Source organism: Anguilla anguilla, chromosome 13 (assembly GCF_013347855.1).
Source record: "Anguilla anguilla isolate fAngAng1 chromosome 13, fAngAng1.pri, whole genome shotgun sequence".
Classification (NCBI taxonomy): Eukaryota; Metazoa; Chordata; class Actinopteri; order Anguilliformes; family Anguillidae; genus Anguilla; species Anguilla anguilla.
The window spans coordinates 26,061,661-26,088,009 of record NC_049213.1 but is presented as its reverse complement, the minus strand read 5'-3'; the positions used below and the strand labels follow the sequence as shown (position 1 = coordinate 26,088,009).

General features: G+C 38.6%; 1 long non-coding RNA gene across 2 annotated transcripts; it reads right to left on the bottom strand.

Annotated features, from left to right (window-relative positions):
• Positions 1-25,576, bottom strand: LOC118211696. Of its 2 annotated transcripts, none has more exons than XR_004762061.1 (3): positions 25,312-25,576; positions 16,210-16,341; positions 1-1,004 (listed from the first exon to the last, which is right to left on the bottom strand). It is a non-coding gene; the product is annotated as an uncharacterized LOC118211696 (long non-coding RNA). The 2 variants fall into 2 exon arrangements; XR_004762060.1 differs by lacking the exon at positions 1-1,004 and adding an exon at positions 7,808-8,208.
• Positions 25,577-26,349: the final 773 nt, after the last annotated feature.

Sequence of the window (26,349 nt, the reverse complement as noted above, 5' to 3'; positions counted from 1 at the left end):
TTGGTATTACAATCCACCATTTGTTTAAAACAGTGCTTGACAATCTTGGACCAATATGCTCAAGAAAGGGTGCCCATATGTCATAGAATACATTTACTTTACAAGTAGTCCTACAAGTTAAATATTCCAGGGGTATAATATTTAATATTATCCAATAGCAACCAGAAACATCAGGAGGATGATCCTCTATCCTTTTCAGCAGAATATTCTTTCATGCTGCAAATGACAGAATGCTCAGCAACTTCTTAGCATTAACACCCTTCATTTGAACACTAGGCATGCCCAGGAATAAACAGAGCATTGAAGATGAGATTTAATATTCTAAATAATCTTCCCCAGTAGTCAGGGATGTGCATACAAGACCAAACACAATGAATATAACTACCAACCTCAGTTTTACACTTTAAGCATAAATCGGTTTTATCCATTTTATGTCTAAATTGTGGTGTGATACCTCAGGTCAGGTCTATCCCAGATTGATATAATATATACAAATGGTTGTAATGAATGTTTTATGCAGAGCACTATATGAACCCATGAATATACTCTGTAGTCCTTATGATGTGGGATGTAAACATATTATGAATACAGACACCAGTTTGTCTCAACCATGTGACCTGCAGCGATTTAAACTTGTACTTCAATGATTAACCTCCAGGGGTCCCCATAGGCACTCCAATGGCACAATCAAGTGAATAATTATACAACTGAGTTTTTAATTGAGACATTTATAAAAACTATTGGTTGATCTAATAGTGGGAGTGTCAGGAAGGATAGTGAACATGGATGGAAGTTTAAATGCCAGGAAAAGCTTGTCTTTGAGCCACTGGTCCTCGTCCCGGAGAGCTGCAGGGTCTGCTGGTTTTCGTTGTTACTCAGCACTTCAGAAGCACAGCAGTTGGTCAGTTAAAGCCGTTCATTACACAGTTAACTCAGCTGATCTAGATTCTGAATCGGTTGTTGAAACAGACTGGGTGGCTCTCCAGGACCAGGATTGAGTGTTCCTGCAGTAAAAATAAAAATGCAGCCATATAAAGCAATGTCCCATCTTATCTGAAAAGGGCTGGGGTGGGAGCAGGCCAGCAATAAGACACCTAACTCTATTTAAAGTCGTGATTGAAGCTCACGATTAGGTAATTAGTTGAATCATTCATTCATTTCTTTTTAAATTTAACTTTTTTGTGCAAGTTAAATGTTATATACATGCTCTCATTTTAATGTGGGCATTTCCCACTGGTTCTAACAAAACCTATCATACCCTTGTGCAACACTTAAAAATATAGGAGCATGTCCAAGGCAGTAAGTATACTGAAAAAAAAAAGAAAATTATTTGGCCCTGTAAATCTAACAAGACCATTTTTGTAATTTCTACAAGAAAATATCATTCTCCTGCTTTTACTTAAATATGTCTTCAAAACAACAGGTAATCTATTATACCTAGTAATATTTACAATATTTTTCCAAGTTATCTTACCACACACTGCTTTTCCTGGGTTAGCACCGCCCACTTTCCCAGAGTTCTGTGCAGTGCAGCAATAGTCAGAAGTAAATTACTAAATAAATGTTGAATAACACTTACTAACAGTAAATTCCTTTAAGGCATTTGCTAGTATAAACCCTGGTATTTTGGTAATTGTGCAGATTGACTATACTATACTTAATTCCCCCATTGTGATTATTTTTGTTTTCTTTTTTTTTCAGTCCAGTGGAGAGTACAATGATTAGTGCCGGGAAAATAAGGCATCTCCCATTTCAAATCAAGAACTTTTGCTTTACAGATACACTTCATTTTAAATGTTAATAAGGGCTTAGTCTGCCTCCCTCAACTAAATGCATTATTCTTCAAAGATATGAAATTATGTCTTTGCATACTTTGATGCCACAGATGCAATATATTTTTTTTGCAAACTAATCGCTTTCATCCCCTTGAGTAGTCTCCAAAGAAAGTCATGCAATTTTAAAAATTGTCCTTCCTTTTCCTTTGCTAGATTACTTTTCAGGTTTGAACAGAGCTTATTACATTGGTCGAGAAAATTAATAGCGTAAATGTCATGCTAATTAAGACTAGCACATCCACAGTACAGTCCATAAGTATTTGGACAGTGACATACATTTTGTTTTTGTACTCTAGCATGTTCAATTTGTAAAGAAACAATGAATATAGTGCAGATTGTAAGCTTTGATTTGATAGTATTTATATTGAGTGATGTGTGTAGTTACAGAACTTTTAAACATAGTCCCACCATTTTAGGGTGATCTCCAGGTTGTCTGGTTTTGCTGTGTGACAATGACACTGACAAAGACTAATTTCCTGGAAAAGCTTCAACTTTCTCAAATATCAATATATGACAGAGATAACAATTGTATATCTTAAAAACAAATATGTTAAACTGCAAGTTATCTCATTACTAAATTTAGATTTGGAGAGGATTTGCAACCAAGTAATAATTATGACAACTTTATTTGATTATATGAATTTGTCCCATTACTTTTGCTCATTTTGGGGGGGGGGGGGGGGGGGGGGGCTATGTACATAAAGGGCTGTAATTCCTAAGCAGTTAGCACTCAGTATGGAATCTAAATACCCTGAAATGAAAGCTGACAGTCTGCATTCTAACCGCATATTCATTGTTTCATTTCAAATCCAATGTTCTGGAGTACAGAGCCAAAACAACAAAAAATGTGTCACTGTCTAAATACTTACGGAGTGGCACTGCATTTTCTCCACAAATCCACTGTGGTTGGAAAAAAAAGTCTACATAATTTAATACCTTATTTTTTTGTTCTTCCTCTCCTTCATTGTTGTTCAGGGCAGAATTCATTAGGTTTTTTTGGCCCTGCCAGCTCGCTCCCTTGCGTATTTTTCCATGATGTGTTTGAGAGCATCTGTCACGAAGGTCTCCGGTTGTTAACTCATCTGTCTTGTCCAGCCTGAGTCTTGGCTGTCACTTGTCATTTTTAGCTCTGCAACCAATATAGCGGCCCTTCTCCCGAGACCCTTTGTCTTTGTCAAACATGCCAATATTGATTTTGACAACCAAGCAATCTGGCATTATGCATCCTTGTGACATACCATATTGTTTTGTGTGTGTGTGTGTGTGAGGGGGAGAGTGTGTGTGCAAGGGAGGGCAGTGGGATATCATTTGACTGGACCGAAGCTCATTTTTCACTTGAATTAAAAACAACATGTTTTTCCACATGACTGATTAGCTCGATAGCTTTATAGGAACACTCATCTTCACATGCGGTGATTGTGTTTTAAGGGTCTGCCGTCAATTCCAGTAAATCACCAGGACTACGTTAAGGAAAAAGGGGGGGGATAAAAATCCAGGAATAATTGTTCTGCTCTGTTTTTTAAGCAAGCTTTAACGGCATCATATTATGGTTGGCACTGGGGCTGGAATGAAAGTCAATGCAGGGATTGGAGGGATAATAACTAATTGTTAGGATAATTATCCTGGCTCTCACACCTCAGTGTGATGGGTTATCAGCTCCAACTGTTTCATTGGGATGCATCACTGCACGGCTGACAAGCCATGGCGATTAACTGAATTCTGCAAAGACCTTCAATTATTCCACCACCCTTAATGTGTTAGAGTCAGATGTACACATCAGGTATAATCATCTATTTCTGGAAAGATGTTTCAATGTAATTTGATGTGATGGGTTATATTTTTCCAAGAGTCCTTTTGCTATTTGTCTTGTTTTTTTCCCCCGAATGGTCATGTTTGGAAACGGCAGTAGAGGGATTAATACATCTTGAATTAAATGACAGCACACTATCTTACAATATTCTAACAATAAAGGAATCTTTTGGTGCTTACTGTTTGTAAATAGCAAACAATACGAAAGGAAAAAATAACATTCTCCATCAGATGTGGTTTAGTAATACAAACATCAGCACAAATCCACTTGCCCCTCTGTGTTCAGTAACATCTCAAGTGACACCATTGTCTAAAATCCTAAATTGCCATGGTAGCATCATTGTAGGTTCAAGAGGTCACTGACCACTGGCTGTTATTTTCAGTGCTGGTCATTTCATCTCTGAGTGGTTTCCCTACACCAATGCAATGCAATTCTTGTTGCTTATTTTATGAAATAAATAAACAAATAAATAAATAATATTTATTATTAAATATAATATTAAATATAATAATAATATTTCAATTATTTCATAAGTACAGTAAAATGTATTATATTGCTGTTGTTGACCTTGTGGAAAAATACACATGAACACTCATATTTTCTTATTTTTTTGATGGTTTTGATTTTGGAAATTATGGTTTTGCAAATATAATTACAGTCTTACTTGTCCCTTCTGGAAAGCTGCATTTCTAACATGTTCTCTCTTTTCAGAACCTTGACATTAAAGGAAATGCAGATACCAGCAAAATGAATGCAAAGTAATGTTTTATTCATATCAAGACATTACTAAATATAACAATGGGATTCTTGAAGGAAAAACCAATCTTTCATCACCAATCAAGGTATACATGCTGAATTTGCATTAAGGCCTGCTTACAATCAAGTGCTGTTAAGTGTCTGACTGACTGAATGATATAAACAATAAGGTCCATCAGGAAAACTAATTTTGATTGAATACGAATGGACTTCTTAAAATGAGAAGGTTTTTTTTTTAAAAGTTATATTGTTAATTAACAAATAAAAATAGTCAAACTATACTACAATATAAATTCCATAACATATGCATACAATGGCAAGTCTTATAGTTTAGGCTATACAAATTTGATTACTAGTTTAATAGATTTTACATTCAGAAAATTAAGCAGAGCAAAAAAAAAGAAAAAAAAAGTTGACATCCTGTACAAATACGGATTTATATTTCTGGCAAACCCAAGACACAAAAGAGGGAATTGACTCAAGCTAGGTGTGTGAAATTTAGGAGGCACTGAAAAAAGTGCATTCCATACATACCGCAGCCTATCCATAGCCTACATTAGTGTCAATTAAGCACCATTAGAAAAATCAGTGAATTTAGTCTCATTTTACAGAGCTGTTTAGAACAGCATTGTCACAAATTAAATTTAATGCTCGTGCTTCTATTGTAAAATTACATTCAGTTTTAAGTTCAGAGGTGTCTCTATTAATTTGTGAAACCTACGTGTAACGCTAATATTCAGTGGAGAAAAATATGTAGGTGTAGATTACATCAAAATGCACTTTGTATGCATTTGCATTATCCAAAATACAAAATTCATACAAAAGAGGCTATAGTATCACAAACCATCAAAAACAACAGTAGTACAGGAAAAGCTGATTTAACTATGATTGGTGTCTGATTTCTGTGTGGCAAGCCACATCAAACCATGCCCATGGACAAGCCATGTCAGAACAAAAGGACTAGGGATGTATGTTCCTGGGAAATACTGGTTGCTTGGCCACTCATCTGTACACATTCAGATTATTTTATTTATTTATTCTGTTACAATAATCACCCTGTCATACTTTAAGTACCTTTCCTGATCTACAATTTTTTCTAATGTTTTTTTTTTTTTTTTAAACTATTCACTCACTTTTTCAACCATTAATTCCCCTGAAACATAACAGAGATTGTCTATAATCATTAGAAGATGACAGGGATAGCTTGGCAGGATATCTCTGAGGGCCCGATTCCATAAAAAGGTGCTAATAACATGCTATGCATACTGCGTTTTGTCTCACTGGAAAGCAGACAAATGCATAATATAACACATATAACAATGATGCTTTCTGGATGAAACTAGGGTGCCCATCATTACCGAAGGTAATTTTTTTTGAAATTATCACCTTTTCGGCCATGCTTCTTGTTTCCAGTGGCCTAGGCTGAGAAGAAGTTGTTCCAGCTATAATATGAGGACAGATAAGCTTTTTGGGCAGATGAGGAGGATTCCTCTTTTGAATTTTGCTGCCATTATAGTGCTAGGTGGAAATTATAGAAAATTACAGGATGGTGCTAGTAACTATCCCCATGACAACCAGCATGAAGAGAACTCTGGTGTCAAAATGTCTGTGATGATGTATTGTGTGATTCCTTAATACACACCAGAATTAGACATTTTTCCCAAAATCACCTTGATCTGTTCCAAAAACAGTTTTACCAGCGGTACATGGTTTACAAAATGATGTGTTCTCAGTCATTATTTTGTCATAGCTGAACCTATTCATTGAAATCTCATGCTGACACCCTTGTTTGGAAAATAATCGTACTAAAATGACACAAAAGACCTAATGTTATCTGAAGTAACAGTTGTTCAGGCCGAGTTCATCCTCACAAATTTAGCTGGGGAAGATCCTGAGCTGAGTTTTTGCTTTTCAGTCTTTGATTGGCCCCTTGGGGTCTTCCTGCCTTTTATTGGCTGGGTTCTTTGAACCCAGGTTGGGTTTTATCTGATCCAATCTCATCTCACAGATCATTACATTAAATTGCATTACAGTGCATTACATTTATTTGGCAGATGCTTTTATCCAAAGCGATGTAAATTAAGTGTGCCAATGTGATCATCAATGTGATCATCAGTACTTTTGTCCAATCTTGCCAGTTAGGATCACTTGTAGATTTTCAGAAAGCAGGCCTGGAGAAACTTACTTTAAAACATTCAACCAAACTTGAGGAGTGGAGGCAGACAGAACATTCTGTAGAAGGTGGATTTTAGGTTACAGTTAAATGCAGATGGCTTGAAGCTGGTGTAATTGTATGCTGGCTGTATGTACTGTAACTGTTAATTTCTGGTTATTGATTCAGATTACAAGCTTTAGGGAACCATGAATGTGAAATAATTTTTCCTTCACAAATGGACATGATTTCTTTCACAAATAAAACATCTTTCACAAATGAACATGATTGACAGATTTTTTTTTTTTAATGCTCATTTAAAGTACCTGGATATCACCATTATTATCTAACAACAGTAAAAAGCTCCAGTTATGCATTATAATTCCTCTTTTCCACTTGCAGGGCTTTTATCTTTATATTTTTGTCCCTTTTAAGAGCTGACTTCTTCATACTGGTTTACCCAGCTACTGTATACCCATACAAATAAAAGCAAAACATTGTAATCAGAATGAGTGATTTTCCATGTAAATCCCTAAAGTCCCAGTGTTATTAGAATAACAACCTTGATAATAATGAAAGGGGATTGGTACTGAGCTAAGCTTTGAATCTAGCCATACACGGCTTTTCTTCTATAAATCAGGGCGATAGCCATACATTGATCACATATGCATTTTGTTTTATTTGCTCAAGTTTGCTTTATTTTGAAAAGAAATGCAGCTGATCCACATTATCTACTTCCCGATGGAGTATTATGTCCATTATGTCTGTGTACTCAACCATAAAAATAACCATCGACAGGTAGCTTGCTGTTTACTTTCTATAAACTAATTTTACTGTAAGCTGGTGATCACTGATTATCTTGCAACATGAATTCATGCATGTGACTGTACAGTGCATGTCATATGTGTGACCTCATCTACAGTATAAATCTCAAAGCATTTTACTGAAATATCATCAAAAAGTGAGTTGCTGAAGGACTTCCAAGTCCTTGAATATTACAGCACTTGGTATATGGAAATGTGGAATAACAGTATGCATAAAATATTGGCATAGAAAGGAGGACCATCATGCTATTAGAATATCAGACCTGCATATTAATTGTGCTTCTGACTCCAAAATTGGTGTTTACTTTTGGATCTTCACACCATTAATTGTATTTATTTATTTATTTATTTATTTTTGCAGCAGAAATTGTTTGTCAAGAGCACTGTTAAAATACAAGCATTTGTGCTGTATATTACACTACAGATGTCATAAACACTAAGACAATAAAATATAGATTTTTTAGAATGTTTTAAGTAGTGATCAGTGTCCTGGATAGATCAAGTCTGTTATTGTACTGTTGAAAAAGAGTTGATGGGGGCGCCGACAAAGAAACAGCTGATTATGTGGTGACATCATAGTTGAAACCCATATTGACAGAAGTGAAGTGGCCAAATCAGCAAAACAAATGGCTAAACACTCTCAATACTTTGTTATGCAATTGAAAAAATAAATACATGTGAAAAACTGAGACATGCAGCAGCTGTCATACTCTGTCCGTTTGACAGTGATGCCGATAGGAGACGACGCTGCGCAGTGCATGCAGGGCCCCCGTCTCTCTGCGCACTCCACTGCACCTGTCACATGCCTCCATGCCAGAGCCCAAACAGCACCTGGATACCACAACGCCACTTACACTAACAGCATATTCCCACGAACACACGGGTATCAGATTTTCTAATTCTTTAAAATTAAAGCATCACAATTTGGAATTTACATATTGCTTTCGATTTCCAACAGTCACCTCTATGAGTGGTTGTAGAGTAAAATACAAACATAAGACTAACCCCCCCCCCCCCCCCTCCCCACACACACACCCCCCAAACCCATGAACCCACACAGGTGCGCACATACACACACACACAAAGAATATACGTATTCAAACACATATTCAAGCCATCTGATATGGGGGCAACCTGGCCAAAACGCATGGATATGGGGGATCTTTACATATCCCATTTTACAATCAGCATTTCATTATACGGAGGCTTTCATTTTATTTTAACCAAAGTAAAAGTATTTAACTTACGTTGTATTTCCTCTCCATATTTTAGAATAAATCACACAGGAATATGGATTCCTATGCATTCATAAGTTTGTGTAAACTAATTAGCACATGGTATCAGACAACACTGCCATCACTTTATTTATCTCTCTTCAGTTAAAGCTCAAATCCATCTAATTTCAATGGAAGGTCATTAGAAATATAATCAAATTAAGCTCTGATTAACATGAAAACACTGCTTTCAGAGAGTGTATTATAAAGGCACTAGGATACAAGCTAGGCGTGCAGTAGCTTACAGGAGTGACAACAGCATTAATTACACATACATTTAAATCATGCTTTTAATTTCCTTCCTTAAAGGGCAGATTTAGCCCTGAGATATACATTTTATACTATTTAAATGGATGATTATCATGCCCTTCTTAATGAAGTCATGGACATCAGATGACAAATGTATTACTGAGAAATTGTATTACTCTCTGTTCAGGTCTGCCTAGTGAATCACTCATGATTGTTTCATGTTGAACAGACACTGATTTTGTGTGCACTGACCCTGCTCCGGGTTACAGCAATAATTTAACAGGGTTAATAATGGTTCACGTCTCCCATTATGATCACAGGCACTGCCTGGCCAACTTGAACAAGGTGCACCCATAGCCAGGATGCATCACACCTAGCTTCCAGCTCAAAGGAATAGATTTCCCCCTCATTCTACAGGCAGGAAAAATGTGAATCACTATCACCAGGTGGAGAGGCCAGGAGCGGCTCACCCTGAGGCAGTGAGGGTAGACAGGCCTGTTTCCTGGCGAGCTGCAATCTCACAAAATCATCACTCACTCAACGCCCTCAACACATGGTCATTAGAGTTAACTAAGCCTAACAAATGATCCAATTAGGTGATTATGCGCTGGATCACTGGAGCTCTCCTTGTCCCTGTGGCTTACCCATTTGAAAAATAAACTTTGCAGTGTCAGGCAGAGGCAGAGGTCTGTCAGGAGAGCTTTTTTCCAAGTGAGAGAAGCAGATAAAGTACCGAGTTGCCACCGGAAATCACCATCGGCAGCATGAAGTCACAGAATGACAGCAGAGGGCTCTGCTGTGATAGGGGCGAGGCCCAGGGCTTGACCACTGAGAGGAGCAAAAGAGCATGTGCAAGTGTGTGTGTGTGTGTGTGTGTGTGTATTTGTGTGTGTTTCAGAGGGGGAGGGAGAGAGAGAGAGAGAGAGAGAGAGAGAGGGAAAGAGAGGCGGTGGTAATGACTGTTTCTGTGTATAAAACTCATTGAGGGTGTAGCTGTCCAGTGTGCATTTTAACCTCATATTCATTGTTTCATTCCAAATCCAATGTGCTGAATTAAAACAACTGATAATGTGTCACTGTCCAAATAAATGGAATGAACTGTATATGTTAAGAATTAGCCATATCTGCATATGAGGCCAACAATAATTGCAATATTGACATATGTCACATCATACATATCATTTACATACACAAGGGCACATATTAAGGTATAACACTTTGTATTTCATGTTTTACAGTATTTATTAGCTTGTCTATTTGCCATGAAGGACTATTCAAACAGGTGGCTTATTTCAGCTCTGTGATGGATAAACACATTCCGTTGCATGCGAGAGGTGAAGAATTCAAGCCTTCTGCTTTAGTTTTAAAGTGCTACTTTTTTCTGAGGAAAGTGCAAAGCAAAAGCAATTTTAAGTAAATGGCAGAAGGAAGATAAATACACTTGCAGGCAAAGATGCATCTCTCTTCCCTATACCTCCTGCTCCCTTATGAATAATCTCTCCACTTCTGAATCCCCCGATGGGCCCCATCCTCCCAGTCCATTAGTTACGTCATGATAACAATCTGAAAACTGCAAAGGATGCTGTTCTTAAGGTGGAAGGTATTCTCACACGGAGGTGAGAGCTTTCAGTTAATCCATAAATCAGGAATAAATGGAGCACCCTTAAATGCAGCATGGGTAATTCTGTTTACTTTGCTGTTGCTTTGCTCTTTGCGGTTAGTCGCCACTTACTGTGGTTTTCCTGTGCTTTTCATACAGAAATTCAGTACTGCTAGTAATTGTAGTAAAGCCTTTGATGACACAGTGAGTGAAGACCATTATTTTTATTTATTTATTTATTTATTTATTTATATTTCTAGAAGGGGTTTTATTCATAAGCCATTTAAAGTCAGTGAGCATTTTCAGATTATGAGAAAGTTGGGGGCGGTGAGGTGGAGAATGTGTAAGTGGGTGTGAGTGCTCTGGGAGTTCACAGAATCTTTTTTTTTGCTTTAACAGAGTACTTGCATGTCATATTCAGGTGAGTTTTTTTAAATGGAAGTTGTCTACAGTTGCCCTTATTCACACAGAATACATGAAAAAAAAAATAATGTGTGATTTTCATCTTTCTTCTAACCACAAAAGGGACATGGCACAGCTCTGTGTGTGGATGTGCTAACAGTGGATAAGTCTCACTGTATCGAAACCGGGCATCTGAGCATCACTCCTCTCATTCTGTCTCTCTCTGTCAGCATGCTTGCCTGTCTACCCCTCTCTTCCATCTTTTCGATGTAAGGTCTTCAGAGACCGTGTCATAAATAGAAACTGTTATTTCTGTCATTCCACTCCTATGAAAAAGTAGACAACTGGCAACCTTTCATAAATCAGAGGCTAGATCTGCTTCTCATGCATGTGGTACATGAGATGACAACCAACAGTCTGACTTCATGGGAAATCTCTGAATCTAATCTATACTAGTTGATCAGCTAACTGGCATTAATTCCACAGTAGTGAGATAATTTGATTAATTATTCCAGCAGTACGATTGCTTAGGTTGACCAGGATTCCTTAGAAGCTGCATTTGATCCTTCCAACAACAGGCCTGGCACCCACAGGTCACCAGATGTTATCAGTGATTTATCATCAGTGTAGGTAATGAACAAAAAAATGGGTTTTGGGAAACCATGTATAGCTAGAATGGTTCAGATCTGTTCATTGAAGCCATGGCAATGTCGTCCATCAAGTGACTGCTCTATGGACAAGGGCATAGTCATCCAGGAAGGCATTTGCTCTCTCCAGGAAATAAATGCTTTAACATGAGGTGAAGATGATCACTCAGCAACATTATGTAATGATAACTACTGGGCTTGCCTTATGAGTGCACCTACACCTGGGCAGGAAAATGCAACCCACACCATACATATTTTTTCAGCACAATAAATCACTGTCATGGCATGTTTAAGTCTATCCGCTCTTTTCCTCCCCCATCTGAGTTAGTAAGCATGAGTATCTGTTGGCTTAGTCTTAGAAATCCACCCCAAAGTCATGAAGCCTGGCTGCAATGTGAACAGTGGAGAAGGGAAGTCTCCAGATACAGAGGTCTTGCCTGTTTACAAACTGTTTCCTGCTTGCGGCTTCTCACCCAAAAATGAAGAGCAATCAGAGGTATATAGAACTTGACAAGGGGGACAGCATCTCTCCCATGTTACCCCTTCCCACTTACTTCCTACAGCTGGAGGCTGCTATTCACTCTATTTTGATCTTCTTTGCTTCTTTCTTCGTATTAGTTTAATGTGAATTCATACATATTTTATGCCTTTTCATTTTTAATCAAATATTTGATCTGTTTTAATGGTTTCTTCCCTTAAGGTTTCCAGTGATGACACATGCCAAAACCACAACTTGGGGTACAAGCCTACCGGCCACAATTTCTGTCATTGCAACAGCTTTGCATATACCCGTGACAGCTAATTGGGACCCTATTCCATTGCACAGCCATTACTTAAATCCATTTCTTTTCTTTAGAGCTAATTTACCATTATGGAGTCCGATTTTATTGCAATTGCAATGGTTCCACTGGGACAGATTGAACCATTTTTTCTATTTGTGACCAGAAAGATCGTTTATTTTGTCCTCAGATCTTACATGCCAAAAAAAAGCTTACACTGACTCTCTCCAGCCATTTCAGCCGTTTGTCAATTTCTGAAAAGTTGAGGGACTGCAGCGTACTGCTCTGTCACAAAAAATAACATCTTTGACACAAACCCTTCTCCCCGGAAACCTCTACTTCCCTTAAATGACTGTAAACTGTTGAAATGTTATTGAACAAGCAGAGTGTCTGTGAAATGTTCGGCGCCTATGGGTTCAAGGCAGCCGCAAACAGGTGACATCATACAATAGCTTGATATCCAATCAGCTATCTGTATGTCTGCAATACATAACAACACGTTGTCCAGTTAATGTATTCTGTTGAAGGAGTAGTCAAGGTAAATACAGCAATAAAATGTTCTGACAATTTGCGTGGTTAATTGAAAAATAGAATCTATTGAAAATCCTGAGATTGTGTGAATATAATACAACACAACTCACCATTAAAATATACGCTCTGGATTCAGTTCTATGGCCTGAAAGTCTTGAATGGATGTCTGCAGAATTCAATAAACTCCAGATTCACACAGAATAATGGTGCTGTAAATTCAACACTGATTTTTCTGAAGCAGTAAACACACAGTAGACTGGTACTCCTTGCTTTTGGGTTGAATGCTGGCCGTTATTACGGATTCCTCATGCTGCTCTGTGGCATTTTACATACACCCTAGTGAAACATTCACATTCTCACAAAATAGCTTACATCGAGCCCACACTGTGAACATGTCTTCATTATTAAATGAAACCACAGTCACATGCTAGCCAGTGTCAAACAAACACAACTCAAAACGACCAGGTCTCTTCACCCCCGGGGTCGGGAGTGAACTGAAACAGATCTTTTCCTGGGAGATCACCACGGAGATTAGTATTGATTCCTTTTTTATGACTCCGCAGTGTCATGCCGTTTCAATTTGGCGACATGGACGCACTTGTGGATGGGCAGTATCTCTGAGTATATCCGCCCCTATTTCACAGTGATATCTCACTGACACGGGGTATTTTGGAGGTGCAGAGGCTGCCGTACGCAAACCTATTTTCGGTGCTATTAGTGATCTTAATGTGCCGTTTTTACGGAGTGGGAAGGATGGCTGTTAATGTACCAGGCTAGACTGCGTCTCTTTTGTCCTCTTCAATCCTCTTTGATGTGGAATGCCACGGCTTTATGAAACAGTTGTGTAAATAGAGAAACAGAGAGAGGGAGGAGGAGGGAGAGGGAGAGATAAAGCAATAAATAGAACGAGAGAGCGAGAGAAAGAAGATTCAGATGGAGAAGCTGACCTTGGAAAGCTGATCACTGGCATTGCAGAGCATTAGTAAAAGCTTATTATCTGGAACTCAATATGTATGGATTGTAAGAAGGGGTTGAAAGGCCAAAGTGTTATTGTGCCATTGCTGTGTTTATTTTAAATGACTGGTTGAGCGCAGGGAGGATGGGCGGCATGCAACCCACCCATGGAGATGAAAGAATAGAGGTCAACAGGAAGTGCGCAGCCTCAGCCGACGTTCTCAAGCACAGTCCAGGATCCATTCAACAATTTTCCTTAACTTTGAGAATTCTAACACAGTTCAAGGAGTTTAGCTACCACTGCAAGAAATTCACCAAAGTATTTCTAAAAGAAAAAAGTAGCAGCTATATTGAATTTGAAGTGAAATTTTAGGACAAATCTTGGCCTTATTCCCCTGTTCCAGGCTAGTGGTCTCTGCTGTGTTTTCTATGAGAAACACACATGGTTTTCAGAGCACAGCCATAAGCATACTGTATAATGCCACTACACAACTAACTCTCAGCACAGCCAGGCAACGAGAGTAATAAAGCATGTCTACATTGTCATAGCAACCACTTGTCACAACAATTTCTTATTAGCAGAATGTCATGCTGAAGTGCATCCACAGTTTTGAATGTTTCGCAGTGCAATCCGTCTAAATTTGTGAAGGTGATTTCACTATTTTTCTGCATTCTGGCTGGGTGCTGCTTGGGGCTGCTGAAATGGCACATGGCTCTGTGGGAAATCAGACCTTCATCCCCACCAGGGGGCTAACCACTGGGGCTGCTCTGAACCCCGCCAGTGAATCAGAAGATGTGAGGAATGAAACAGTAGGTCAGAAACTCCTCTAACAAACTGCCAGTGTGCCACAGAGCAGCTCCTCAACCCCTGATGCTTCCTTGCATTAAAGAGACGATTCACATTTTATACTCTCCCTGCAGAGGTCCTGCTGAATACAACTTGTGCAATTTTTTTTTCCCTCTGGAAATTCTTTACCTTTAATGGTTGCTCATGTGGGGCCTAATCTAAAATCCCACCAGTTTTGTGCAAGTTTTCTGTGTCTGTGCCTGTGTGTGTCTGCCTGTGTGTGTGTACAGTATGTGCGCACACGTGTGCGTGCGTGGCTTCCTCTGTCTACATTTTTAAAAATAGACTATTTTTGCATGTATCGGTACTTGGATATGAGCATGAATTCCTGATTCATGCATGTATACTTGGGCAAACTAAATTCCTACAACACATGCAAAAATTCAAAACAAATGACAGATGAATAAGAAATAGGTTATTCCACATCATATGGACATGGTGGCAATAACTTTTTTACAGTGCAAAAATGGTTCATCACGAATGATACCAGGAGGAGATGTTTCTAGTTCCGGTATAGGGTAGACTATAGTGTACAGATGTCCCAAATTAAACCACATATTTATAATCAGCAGAAGAAGAAAATCTACTCAGCTGTGTTTCTTTGTAAATGAGAAATAGAACCTCTTAGCTTAAAAAGTAATACTGAAACAGGGGGAAAACATTAAGTGGCCTTCCTGACCTCCCACTCCAACAGCCCCCCCCCCCCCCACCTCCCCCCCCGCGCCCATTCTAGTCTGCTGCTGAAATTTCAATCAGGTGCTTTGGTGCTTAGTCGGAGTGCTAATTCACCAGAACAGCACAGACTCAAATGGTCAGTTTTTCTGTAGACTGATCAGCTCACATTAGTGGGGTTCCGCTGTAGTCCAGGGGCAAATTTCATTGTGCTCCCCGTCTCACTGTGAGAGGAAGGTTCATTAGCACTAATGGGACATTAAACAAATGTCAGGGGGAAATCTCCACGGCCTGGGGTCTTCCAGAGAGGGCAATTAAAGTAGGCGCTTACCCCGTGAAGCTGTTTTTAACGTGCGCTGAATATTCACTCACTATTTGCCAGTACCTGGGGCACTGCCCTTTTGACAGCTGCGTGAGTCTATTTCAATTTTCTGAATGTCTTTTCATGAGCTTTTAAAGAAATGTGACAAAGCGTATCCAGTGCATTTTGTTTTATGTAATATGTGGAAATTTTCAAAATGTCTTCCATGCAGAGTGCCACAGAGAAAGAGGGTGTTGACATGAATTGCATCTGTGCACACACAAACCATATAATTTTTTTCTTCAGTTTTCTTTCAGATATTTTGAGAACAGCAGCACTTTTCATGTGTTGTCCCCCCTTTTTTCAATAAAGAGTCAGCTCCCCATGGCTTTTGTGTAATTACTAAATTTCCATAATTTAATCCCTGGCAACTTGAAAGGCTCCAAAATATAATTATTGGTCTCTTGTGTAGTTGATCCGGGTCAGGGTTACCAATTCAAGCACTGAATAAATAAAATACTGTATCTGAATTCATTTTGGCTCTGGGATATCGAACATGACTTCGGAATTTCTCACCGTCGCCTTCAATTGAACACATCAGCCCGGAGATGGGTCTTTGCAGCGAGAAGAAAAGCAGTTACGCCGTCGCCGCCAATGAGCTCGTCCAGTGACTGACGGCACACTCTGGGACATCACGGCAAATGGATTCTGACGATAAAAGAAATTGTTCGGTTTGCTGAAAATGTTTGGGAGAAACAGCCAACAGTTAATTGCATGTGTTCCGATGTTATCTGTGGTTAACCTGCCACGGGTGCCTGGACCACCTGGGCTGCTGAGAAAGGCAGTGCATCTTCAGGAGCGCTCTACCACTGGATATTTTAATACAAAGACATAAAGGACTCTGTGGGTGGATTAAGCTGTATTTGAGTTATAGTTCTGCATTAGAAGTGTGCTGGATCAGCTAATGATGTGGTTTGTGCAGCGGCAGGTGTGCTACAGTGGGCCTCCACCAGGACATAGTTCTCAGTTTGTTTGTTTTTCTTTTCTCTCCCCCAAGAAAAAAAGGGAGAGCTCACAGAAAGGAAATAAATGAATATTGTTTTCACTTTTGTCAGCTTTATTTATGCATTGTTGAAATGCTCGTTAAAATGTTGGGCTGCAATTAAGAAACCTAGCATAAATCTATCGGCGAAGTGAAGTTAATTAGGTGCTTTAGTGATTGTTCAGGAATTTATCTTATCCTGCAATATTGTGATTACGTGGTAATTTGCATACTTCCCTATGAAACACCCATCGTTTTTCATTGCATCCACAAGAGCTTGTTTAAAAGTAAAGTGATAAGATGTTCTCTGCAATTAGTATATCTTTTTTCCCTTTTCTCCACCCCACTAATGTGCTTTGTGAGCTTCTGATAGCTTTGTTTCCTAAAATTAACTTCCCTGAGGGAAGTGAATCATTGAGATTTTTTTTATTTATTTTGTTCCGTTCATCTAGGTTTAGATCAACTTTCTAAAAAAGGCAGTGCATTTTCTTTTTGTCCTATTAGATAAAAGAAAACGTACCTTTGTTGTGCCAGACACACAAGGGTTGGCAGGGGGTTTGTTCCCCCACCGCCAAAAATTAACCCCAAACAAAATTAAATAAAGTTCCACCGTTTCACATTCAAAACAAGTTTATCCAGAGAGGTTACCTGAAGAACCCCATGTGATTTAACTGAGAGATTAACCAATAAATGCATCTGTAATTATATCTTGCTGTGCTACCCCATGTGTAAGGGAGAACATTGTGACAAGTATTGACATTGTTATTAAAAGCTATTTTTGATAATTATATTTATATAATTATGAAGTGCACAGCACACACTCAGCTTGTAGATTTCGTAGGCCATCCTGTGGGGCAGGGCAGTTTGTGAAAACTACCACCAAATTCCTATTTAAAGCATTCTGCTTACTGATGGAACAACATTAGCTGGGTGTACTGCATGGCCTCTGGGATCTTAAAATTTTGGTTGAACTGAAAGTGTTTTTAAAGTGCAAATTAAAGGTAAATACAGAAGCAATGGGAAATCCTTGTGATCCACTTGATGGATATCTCCTTTCCCCTCATTCCAACTACTTCATAATTGTGCAGCTCCACAGTGAAATTTAGCCATCTTTGATTCATCCACACTTCACTTCCATTCCTCAATAAAGATTTTCTTCACAAGACCCCCTTGAACTGATCTCTTAAGACAAACTCTGTAAGTTTGTACCCCCTGGCTAAATAAATACTAGTATAGCTTACAGACCTGAGTGATGTGAACTTGTGCAACCTCTCATCTCGAGCCAGCAAATAAAAGGACAGTTGTCTTTAATGAATGTTTCATCACTCTAATCAAGAGCATGTGAATGCTACAAGAGCCAGTAATCTGTGCAGCTGTCAATTCTTTTCCTTTCTTCTGATTTAAAAAATATATATTTATCTTCATGCAGGTGATTTTATCTTTGCCTTGGAAGATAGTTGTGGTTCTGATTCTTTTGGACTAACCCTGTGATATCAGTAAATTGTGCCTGCTGTGACCCTATAACCAACCAAACCCCTTCCACCCCCTCCATATATTCAACAGTGATGTGAATACATTCCACACTACTTAGTAGAGTGTATTAAAGAATGCTGGCAAAGAAAATCTGCATAGCAAGTATAACCAGGGTGACAGACACAGCCATCATGATAAGAGAGGTACAGAGAAGGATGTCATCATTTGGATTTAAAGGAAAGAGGGACTCACCCATGGTTCCCTGTACTTTTGCTGTGTTTATATTAGATTTATATTAAATTCAAATGTACTGCACATAATTTCACACCTATTGATACCTGCTAAATCACTTTTTTTCCCCTCAACACTAGTCATATTAAGATTGTCCCATGAATTTGGACACTGAATTGGCATCTGCGCATGTATCTGTCTGTCAGTCTGTGGATATCATCTGAGGGCCAAATAAAAGGCATTTCCCCACCGGAGGTGAAAGGATCAAGTGTCTGCGATCTGTGATATATTTGTATTTATTCCTCTCGTCCTCCGGTGCTGTCACGGACAGAGAGGAGCACAGTTACAGTTTCTGTTTTTTAATGCTTTCATGCCAGCTTGCCAGGTGGTGCTCTTCCTGATTCAGCTGTTTCTATGAGGCAGGTGGGCTTTGTCTTACCTCCTCTGGTCTTTGAGTACTGATACAGTGCTACATACGGTAAGCCTCTTCACACACTCAGATCTTGAAATGTGTTCTAACCAGTTATCATAAAGTTGTCCTCCAATAATTATAAACTCCTAGGTGATCCTGATCATGTGACACAACCAGAGAAGTTTTCCAACGCAGGCATTCTTGGTATGCAGTAGGCTATAGCAAAACAAGGTGGTTTGTGAAATGAAAAGCCATCAAGGCAAACACATAAGATTGTTATAGGGAAAAGATACCGAAAGAGACTTCACACTTTACAAGGTGCCAGTGACGCAGGCAGGAAAGTTTACTTGTGATGGAGAAGCCTTTCTAGAAGGGTTCAGATCACAGTTGTGTGAAATGCAGAACTTAACAGAGACAGCCACATGCTCATTCATGTGGATTGGTTGTATAGACTTTGTTTTCTCCTTTACAGTGGAGCTGCTTTTTGGGGAAACACGGGAAATCAGCTGAGACAGTGATCCCTGCTTACATTAGAGAAGCAGATCAAAAGCTTGTTGCCAAAGATCGTATTGCTCCTCAACTCACTTTTCAGGTTTTTTGCCTTCATTTCCCGCAAACAGTGGTTTTATAGCTGTCAGTCCTGATTATGTGACATCTCTGCCCTAGTACACATTATATATACATGTTATGACTGTAAATAATGTATAGGGAAATATTCCATTGTGCATATCCAACAATATTCAGCTCCATTTTAAGCCTTTACTCTCCAGCCATGCAAACTAAGATAAATATTTTTTTTTTTTTCCCAAGTAGACATTTGGCAACTGTATCCAAATGCATAATTAATATTCTGAAACCTTAATGACTCTAGTAGTGTTTCCCTGCACATGTACACTGTCATGTACAATGCCCTCCAAAATGGAAACAGGGGTGTGAATAATTGTGACACATATACTTTTTGAAAAAAGAAAAAGGCCTTCTTTGCTCGTCTTCATGAAGGGTGCGAAATATTTTGGAGAGTACTGCATATGTTATTTTAACACTTCTGTGTTTTTTCTGTACGTGCAAACAGATGAACACAAAGGAAGTTTTCACATTTTAGCAATTAATTCAATTATATCCAAAAATAGAAATGTCCTTTTCCTAAATTATATTATTGCAAAAAATTTTTTTTTTTTTTTACTTTCATGTTCTCACTGCAACTATTAGTAACCAGCCAGAGCATTTTAAAAGAGAATTATATTCTTTAAGGCTCACTATACATATATTAACAGCAGCTAAATAAAATCATATCAGAATCAAGCTGATACGACATACTTTCAAGGCTTGTACTTCACTTCAACTCAACTAGACTACAGAAACAAAATTGCCTTGATGGGTACAAATTTTTTACTACTGAATAAATTATTTAGATGTGAAGCTTTCATTAGACACTAATGTATACTACTTTACATGGTGCTATACTTTCCATCACTCCTGAATAATCTTTTGTTGTATTTCATTGTAGTGACACTAATCAGAGTCAACGAGTAAAGTTAACGGTCATTTAGCTACAGCTTTTCTTTGAGCCTTTGTATCATTAGAGCTTGTGAGAGTGTCCTTTGTTTGATCTCTCACATTTCATGCATACATCCTGAGAGTTTTTTTGTTAAAAAGGCAAATGCACCTTCAATATAGCTTTATTTGTGATTTCTGAGCTCAGCAGTGCCCTCTTTTTTTAAATAATGTTCCAAACAAGTTGAGTTTGACAAGCCTAAGGTTTGGCCTACGTCTCTGACCGTAAGTGATGCAGTTGTCAGAAGTATAAGTACTGTAAAATGAAATGCTTCTGCTCATATTAAATTCATGTGCCCTATTGGAAGTATCAGCAAGCTCTCAAGCCATGAACCACAATGGCCTCTGTTCCCACGCAATGTCAACACAATGTCACCTCATGCTGGCAAAATGCAGGCTCACGCGCAAGCTGAGGCGAATGCGCGTCACACAGTGTCCCGATGGTCCCACGGTTTCACCAGCTGTTTCAATCAGCTCAATTAATCTGCTACTGGATCTCTTAGAGTACTGGGGGGGAGCAGTGCTCACCTCTGTGTCCCTTCACCGGAAGGCTTCTCCTCAGGGCTCTGCCTTCGGCAGCGGAGGGAGCCAGGACACGTGGGTGGGACCCGTCCCGTTTTACGCGAGAGGAGCCAACACCGGATAACAGTAGCATTATCATTATAATTTACAGTTCAGTCATTTAGCAGATGCTTATAGTGAAAGTGATTTACAAAACAACACACTGCCTGGCATTTGTAAGGGAATCCTATTTTATGGGATTTAGAGAGTAAAAACGTATGATAAATTCTGTATTCTGAAATTTTGCCTTAGACAAAAGTGGAGTAGGTCAATGGGTGACTAATTTACCAGTGTAATTTAAAAAAAAATATATATGTTGTCTTTAAACAAGTCAAGAATTGAACTGTTCCCCCTAAGTTATTATAGATGCTAATTTTTCCACTTTACTGCCAAAAGGCCACTAATTTGAGGATCAACTAAATTGGCAGTCTCCAAATGCTCCGTTCTGTTCTGTGTTTTTTTTTTTTTTTTGTTGCCTTCTTCATTTTTCAGTTTGTTTTCTGGTTGCATTGACAGGGTATACAAAACCCTGTACCAGGGATTAAAACTCTATATGGATAACTCACTAAGCATATACATTCTTCAGCATTCTGTCATCTAAGAATCTATGTGCACATCTGAGATAACCACTCACTTCAGTTGCACTGAATGTAGGCTAAATAAATTAGCTTGTCCCAATCCATGCCCACATATGAAAAATGTTATTTGTCTAGTGTTCCCATCCCCTTAATAAAACCCCATTATTAATTGTTACAAGGCATGGGTGTTAGTTATATAAAATTCAGCAGTATACACATTTAAAGGGTTTTCATTCCTGTTTCCGAGTAGCCACATCCCCATGTGAAAATGTGGCTTAAGAAACAAAACAGCCAAACACACTTAAATATGTCTTACAGACTAAGTTTTCATTTGGCCATCTGGAATACGGAAACAAAACAAAGTAAGAAGAATTTATGGGAAATTGCACGCAAATTCAAAAAGTGTTGTCACTGTAATGATTACACTGATTTCACTCAGTTTCTGTATGACAAAAATGAGTATTTCTAAAAAGCTTCAAGATAATAGCACAGAATTAAGCCATAAACTTTTTCCCCATTCAAACAAAAGCCTAAATGGCCATAAGATGATAGTGGTTGAATCTACTTTTCTAGAGATGCAGGTGAAACCACTGTTGTCAAAAGAAACTCCATTGACTTGTACTTTAATATGTTGGCCAATTTGTTTGCCCTATTTATTACATCATTTGTGCACCTAAAGTGGGCTAGATAAAAGTGCATAAGCCTCAATCCAGGATGCACATAACTTGGATTTAAATGGAACACACCTTTACAACTTTACTATAACTTTTACAAGGAAATTTCAGTTAAGTGCACATATCCCATACGAGGATCAGGCCCTCAATATTCCAGGTTTGAATGCAATCCATGCGGATGCCAAAAGCGGAATGTAAAATTTAACTGCAAAATTTCAGTCCCACACCACCCATTAAAAATATTCTTGTCATGAACTGTCATACATATAAACATAAAAACTGGCAAGAACAATCCTTGGGGTACTCAGATGTGGCTGTAAGAAACAATACACTGAACATTTAAAATTGAATGTATACCGAAAAAGCTATAAATCCTCCATAAATCCTCAGGACTTCTCAAATCCGTGTAGCCCATCTGTTTGCATTTTCATGTTGTACCATGTGCTAGAAACCACATTTAAGAGTCTTACATGTTTATGTGTTGCATTTATAGTGATATCATAAGTGCAACATTAATAAAAAGGTTTTGCAATACATTACTTTGCTTATTTGTGAGTAAACCTGATTCAGTCCTTTTAATATGAAATGACTTCCATTTTCAGGATACACATGTACTGCTTTGATTAATCAGACCATTCTGACTGATGTGCTCCACTGAGCGTCTGTGTTAGTTTGCAGTCTGTGGTCCCCCCAGAGTTCCTGTGATCTTTGTAAATTAGATTCTGTAATGTTTCTCTTTTTTAATTGATAATCTATATTTAATTTTAATGAACAGTATACCAAGTGACTTCCCTCATCTGGCTAATGAGCACCTACCACTTGATAAAGTATTTTAGAAAACTTTTTACAACTCACCAAGACAAATTAGGAAGATTTTATACACCTCCCCAAGATAAATGAGGAAGATTCATATAAAGGAATCACTTAGTTAAATAACTCTACAATGGAATGGAATCTGAACTATCTATCAAGAATGACTTACAAATATACTACTGCTATTTAGAAGGGGTGTGATTTGTCATCAGTGATTTTCTCTCATCGCAATAAATAATCCCATTATATAATGAGTCAGTACAAATACATAAATGTCTTTTCAGTCAGACCTTTCATATGGACATCACATGTTTAGCTACTCTGTATGCAGGCCTACACCTACATATTTTTTCAAATAGTGCATTCTACAAAGTTTCACAGTGCAACAAGTTAGTGTTAATTCAGCAACATTAATGAAATCCCACCTCAGATAGTAATCACTGATGTAATCGCAACCACTATTACAGGAACAAACAAAACAGGCGTAGGGAAATGGACGTATACTGGGAAGGGGGATGACTGAAAGTAGCAGCACCTGATGCTGTATAGTTGAAATGCCAAAGTTCTGACCCCTGAGGCTCATTCTGGGATCATACGGGCAGAAGGAGGCAGGAAAAAGCTCTCTCATCTTAGCCATCAGAATAGTTTGGCGGAAGCTTCACATTTTAACCACATTTCAATTCCGTAACCTTTGTAGGAGCGGCCCAGATTGGATCTATTCCTGGAAAAGATTGCACCCTGAATTGGAAATTGTTCCAGTGTCAAGGGCAGCGTGGCCTCTCTGGCTGATTCTGCCTGGGGTCATTGTGGTTGACACTCTGCTCAAAGCAGGCCACAAAATATCATAATAATCACACAATTGTGCATGTGTGTGTGTGTGTGTGTGTGTGTGTTTCTGTTATATAAAATTTAGGCAGAGTAGTAACATTTTTTTTTAAATATATAAAATTAAAATAAAAACCAAAAGGAAACACATTTGAGAGTCTCTTCTCATCTTCTCCTTATCTTTATCTCTTCCAAATTTATTTGTCAGCCAAAAAAAATGATAACAGCAAAGCCCACAACTACAATGTAGCCTAATTGTTCTTATTTTTTATATTGTACTTGTGTTGTAGCATATGTTAACTTATGTTTTTAAAAAAGACTCCAGAGGTCTGGAAAAGGCCTTGTGGACAGATGAGACTTGCGTCAGTCTGATGGCAAGAGCAAAGTGTGGAGACCAAAAGGAACTGCCCAAGATCCAAAGAAGCCCCTCATTTGTGAAACATGGTGGTTGGGGTGTTATGGTTTGGAAATGACTGCAACAGGTACTGTAAAATTTGTCTTCACTGATGGTGTAATTGCTGATAGCAACAGCAAAATGAATTCTGAGGTGTACAGAATCATCCACGCTGCTCAAGTTCAACCGAACGCCTTCAAATTCATTGGATGGCGCTTCAGCCGACAGCAAGACAATGACACCAAATATACTAAAGCAACAAGGGAGTTTTCCAAACCCAAAAACTGGACAATTCTGACTGGTCCATTCATTCGCCCAAACTGGACCCAATTGAACATGTGCTTCTTATGCTGAAGAGAAAGCTTAAGGCAATGAGCCCCCGAAACAGGTGGCTGCAGTGCAAGCAGAGCATCACCACAGAAGACAGGCAGGATCTCAGGATGTCTATCAGTCACACTTCAAGCAGTCATTGCATGAAAATGATATGCAACAAAGTACTAAGCATGATTACTTTCATAACATGAATGTTCGAAACATGATGCCACCCTATGTATATTAAATGCTGTAACTTCTACAATATGAAACCACAAGGTATAAAAATACACTTTAATAAAAAGCAGAAAATGTGCACTTTAACCATATGTGAATGGTTTGATTATGAATATAGAATTGCGGAGGACAGAGCCAAATCAAGAAAAAAAAAATGTCTTTGTCCTAAACATTGTGGAAATTCAGTTCAGGTGAACTCAGTTCTTGCCCAGTCAATAATTTTATATTCAGGGATCTCTACCTGCATGCACCTCTGGTAGTGTTGTGCATAGCCAACAATTAAAGCAAATCTTTAAATCCACTGGAATCCCATGCAGAAAAATTGCTACCTGGCGTTATGTCACATCCACAGCTCGTGAATAAAACTCAAAATTGGCAGCAGAATCTTGCAAAAACTTCTAACTATCTCGTGTCACTGATACAATCAGAGACAGGTCCGGCGAGACAAACTAAGGTTCTGAAACTATTTCAGTTTTTCTGGAGTAAGTATTTGCGCTGTAGCAACCATGCACTTCTTTACAAATTCGCCTTCGGAATACGCCCTCACGTCTTTTAGCGATCAGTTCACTCACCGCGCAACTTGCTTCAGTGACACTGTTCAGCCCTTTTTTAAGACGCAGGAAAGACGCTTGTTGTGCAGCGAAATTATTACTTGATTTTCTCCGCTCGCACCATTCCTTCTTTTTGAGAACGGAAAGAGCTTCTACACAAATTAAGCAAACGGGCTTGCCTTTCACTTCCACAAAAAAGTGATCCTCCCTCCATTTCTCTTTAAACGCAACCTTCAGCATTAACTTTTAAATTGCTTCGCCATTTCCCCAATTAAACCGTAGGCTACACTTTAGATTTGACTAAGCTATTTGACGGCTTGCACGAGTGACGTTGCTAGATTTTAATTGGTCGATGAAACTGTTGCTGTTGTACTTTCTTTCGTAGCTATTTCTTCATCTTAGAAGGCAAAATTTAATTTTGTTTTGAAAATGTCTGTTATATTATAGCCAACGATTTTTTTTTCTTTTTCTTTTTCAAAACAGGAAAAATATACTGGCTCTATCAACGCTAGGAAACATCCAGTGGGCCACGTGCTATTGACCAGAGGACCTTATACGCCACACGGGCAGGAGGTTCCCCACCCATGCTCTAAAAGCTCTTCAAAATGCTCACTTGCTTGCTGCCACATCGACAGGCAGAAATGATGTTGACAAAACAGAATCTGCATGGGATGTACCTGGAATGTAGGAAAAGGGGTGACACAAATGAAAAACCTTTTCATAAAACAGAACAGAATGGAAATCTCCCTTTGACAAATAGCAAATGTGGCAGTAATTAAGCATAGTTCTCATCAGCAGACATGGTCTATAATTTACAAATTTATTCACAAAATGGTGCCAAAACACCTGAATTAGTCAACAAAAACAGAGAGAAGAGCAAGAGGGAAAGGAAGCTTTTAAATAATTAGCAATGCTCATTTCAGATGATGTAATGTCTATTTGTGGCTGGACCGCAACAGCGGGGCCAGCCCTACAGATGCGAATGTCCGTGACTGAGTGACTGAGTGAGTGATGAAGTTACACCATTGGTTGGCCGAGTTATGAAGTTATGCCATTGGT